The 4164-nt window shown below is 42.1% G+C and overlaps 1 long non-coding RNA gene across 1 annotated transcript; it reads right to left on the bottom strand.

Annotated features, from left to right (window-relative positions):
* Positions 1-773: 773 nt before the first annotated feature.
* LOC119277031 lies at positions 774-3921 on the bottom strand. Its single transcript, XR_005136906.1, has 2 exons — positions 3375-3921; positions 774-1013 (listed from the first exon to the last, which is right to left on the bottom strand). It is a non-coding gene; the product is annotated as an uncharacterized LOC119277031 (long non-coding RNA).
* Positions 3922-4164: the final 243 nt, after the last annotated feature.

Here is a 4164-nt window from a genome sequence, read left to right as displayed (position 1 = left end):
CTCTGTATGTTTTCTGTCAATAGCATGGTAACTCACACATCGTAGGCATGATAACTTATGTACTCCTGTCCTGATAACTTTGGCGACGGGGGTGGGGGGGGGAGTTGATGAAATATCCTCTCGATAACTTTTGTGTGAATAGCATGGTATGTCACACACTGCAGATTTGATAACTTATGTACCCCAGTCTAAAAAACTTTGGCGACCGGGGTGGGGGTGGGGAGTTGTTGAAACATATCATGGTAACTTCTATGCAAATGACATGATATTTTACACATCGAGGACATGACACTACAAGAAATCTGTTAATCCATCACAGCTTCAATCCGTCACGGGACAGTGGAAAACCATCATGGATGGGTATGCATGACGGACACGAAATCCGTCATGTATATCGCGTCATAATTGGCAACCTGGCCTCCATGACAGATTTTTGACCGTCACCGACTTGCCCTAGGCCCATCCAGGCCCGGACCTTTGTGACGGACATTTCCGTCATGGATATCCATGACATGGCAGCTGATGTGGCACCATGGTCGATCTGACTTGGCAGCCCAACAATAAGGCCCAGTAATTTATCTTTCTACAAATATTTAGGCCCATGTAGTCCACTGTTTATTGGGCCTTCAACCACTTTTCCATTATTTTAATATTCTTTTTAGCTTGCCTTTTATACACATTTATTATACTTGCACGTTCTAGATCATTATTGTCCTTACCTGTTCAGACCCATCTTCAGCCCAGGTTGCCAATATTTGATCCACACAAAAAAGTAAAGAATCTCCATTTAGCAAAGAAAAACATATAGTGCACAAATACAGATTCACAACTACAAAATTCAGATCACCATAACAGATTACAATTACATATCACAATCACAACGGAGATTTATATACATCATACATATAATCTGTGTTGCTTGTCTTGAGTGTAGTATCATCTGTTCCATCCCAAGTGGAGTTACCCTTCTAAACTAAACTCAAGTGTAATATCTTCTGTTCTACCTCAATTACCTGCAAAAGAACAGCAGAAAACGAATTGTGAGAACTATTAGCATGAGAATACATTATGGGAAACATTCACCCAAATATTTATTTAAAATGACAGCGTGACTAGCTCACCCACAATAAAATGACAGGAACAAGGAACAATGTACAGCAACATCGCATTTTTCAGTCAACATGCCCATTTTTAGCAGCAAGCAAACAAGAATTGCCGCAGGCAAAAAGAACACATATGCACATCTCAATATCACACAAAAAGAAATCAAATATGAATATTAGCAGTGAGATGGTTGGTGGAATACCTATCCTGGCGGATTAGAGCATAATTCGGTTGATATATGTGGCTGCAACAAATCTTTACAGGGACATTTCAAAGAAATTTTCTATTAAAACAAAGAACATGAAATGATTAAACATGTACATTTGAGTTAATTATGTCTGTTGAGATATCTATACTACTATATAGTGTACAAGTTTTAAACATACGTATTTCAAGGCCAAAAAAGCAAAGTGAGCCGTTGATAGTGTCCATCGAGCAGCTCAAAATGGTGGGATTCACAGCTACAATAGTGGCTAGAGTACCGACGAAGGCACTGCTAATTTACAGAACCATCATATCAGCCAATGTAGGAAAAGTTCACTTATGTATGATGTTATCCATTCATGCGTAGCTGGTCACGGCACACGCACTGAGAGCAGGACCACGAGTGTCCGCAGCATTGCACACTAATGTATCGCATCAACGAGATTTGGAAGCTCTTGGTGAAGCTTTTTTAAGATGGCTACAGTGCAAGATACCAATTCTAAATATGTGAACCTTTACATACAAATCAGAACTGACTTCAGCGATGGACTCACTGAAGCCATACATGCAAGAAGGTGTTGTATTTGAAGGGATAAGATTTGTATCCATCAATTGAACCCCGCACGTGTTGTGCACATACCCACCTACTAGTATATATAATATTTCACTTAACCACTACGTAAAATGAAAGATACACATTGAACCATAATCCCGAGCAATAGTATTTGGTGCAAAATGTTTTACTTAAGAGGCCAACAACTCAATGAACACACAGGTAAAAAGTAGTACCAGGAGCAACTCTACTGACGATGTAGTGAAAGCAAAAGACTCAGTTCAAATAAACACAAATAATGGTCTAAATGATTTTGGTTCCCAGGTTAGTCAATTAACTCAGGGGCAGAGCCTATTTACTTTTAGCTAAAAGTGGTTGATTGGTGCTTAAATCAATGTAACTCGATCATGTGCATGGTATGGAAATTGCCATGGGAAATCTTCTGCTCTACAACACCCTTCGTGGTGTCAGTACATCTGCTGTAGATTAAACTTCACCTCTAAGACTAAGATGCCCCGTGCACATTCAGAATCTCAAACTGAATTCTGCACTATGAGGTTGATACTTTTTGAGTTGCTTGGCTCAACTTTTGTGATCTTTTATCATTGTTTGTAGCTCTGTTAAGAGTTGTGTTGTCAGTTGTGTCTCAAGTCGCTGTATAAATAACACCCATTACTTTTTAGACAAATAATTCAGTGTGTTCACAGTTTAGAATGACTAAGCACAGTTAGATATGGTGCTTGCACACAGTTACCATCTCGTATGAGATTAAGCAGTGCACTTTTCTGTTGTCCTAAAATGTGCTGTAACTAACTGCTAGAAGGTTAGTTTTACATAAAAAGAGTACCATTTAGTTGCTATCTACATACACTTCCAGCTAGATAATTTTAGCAAAGGCTCTTGGGAGCTACATACTGTTTTATCTATTATTTGTCTAAAAGTAATGTTTTTATCTACAGATACAATCTGCACAGACGGTCTGTTTATGAGTGCTACCTGTTTGAGCCACTACTACTTTTGATCATTGGGCAAGATATCAATAGTGATTCATTGAAATAACTCCTCCGGATTCTACTATTTTCTGAGTCTTATTGAGGATTAGTTTCAGTTTGTCTGCCTAGATTACTCCATAGTCGTACTTTAAGCATACCATCTTTTCAGTTTCATATACACTCTTCATCATATTTTGATCGATCTCAATGATGTATATCTGTAAAGTAAATTGGCACATACAAACACGGCACATACAAACACATCACGACGTCAGAAAATATGTAAGCACCCCACATATATTTGTTACTAATACATGTTCATGAAAAAAAGATGTAAATATAAATCTAGACATTAAAAAAGATCAGTCACATCAACGATGCAAAATATAAACCGTAACATCATCTTGCTATCTTTCTAAAACAATTATTCCCTTCCACAGAAGTTACTTTACTACAAAACACTATCCTGGCATCCTAAATGGATTGTTAGTCATTTAGTGGGGAGCGAAAAGGGTTCTCACCTTCATGGCAAGTGGTCCGGCGAGGTCACTTGTGGCGATGCGAATAAGGCCAAGCAGTGCTGAATAAAACAGTGGTCAACCCCTCCTCTCCTAGACCGAGATTGTGAAGACCGGAGCGTCGGGGCAGCCGTCCTTGGTCCTGGGCAGCGGGTAGGCGACAACGTCCATCTCGCCGACTTCAACCACCTTCCTCATGACCACCGCGCCCATGACGACGAACAGGGGGCTGACCTTGACGCGGATGCGGGACCGCCGCTACGGCCGCGTGTGCCCCCATCGCGGATCTGAGCAGGCTGCATAGGGGAGAGTGTGGGGGCGGTGGAGGAGCGATAGAGGGTGGGAGACGGAGGTGGAGCGGGATATGGTTGGGGCGGCGGCGCGGGAGATCAAGGGGGTGGCAGTCGCGCGTCGAGGGAGGCTGGGCATGGATCTGAATCGGGAGTAGAGAGGGAGAGGAGGCGGCGGCTGTGGGTGGAGGCGGATTAGGGTTTGCGTGGTCATGTGGAGAGGCACGAGGCTGTGGCCTCTCGGGCTGGTGGGCTGTGGAGATAAATGGGTTGGCTCCCAAAAATTTTAACTCCCCGCGTCAACGACTTGAATGTTTCTCCTCCGAGCGCTTCCTGTTTCGGACTTTGCCGCGTATACGACTTGAACGTTTTTTCCTTCGCGCGCTTTACTTCAGCCTGTTTCAGTGTCTTCTTCCTTGGGTGCCTGGTACTAGACCTGATTCATGTTGGCCCCACGTGTTTGTATGCTATACATAAGTTTATTCGTTCAGTTTGGAGCCATC

The sequence above is a fragment of the Triticum dicoccoides genome, chromosome 3B, assembly GCF_002162155.2.
Source record: "Triticum dicoccoides isolate Atlit2015 ecotype Zavitan chromosome 3B, WEW_v2.0, whole genome shotgun sequence".
Lineage (NCBI taxonomy): Eukaryota > Viridiplantae > Streptophyta > Magnoliopsida > Poales > Poaceae > Triticum > Triticum dicoccoides.
The sequence above is the reverse complement of the archived record's forward strand: the minus strand, read 5'-3'. Positions and strand labels throughout refer to the sequence as shown.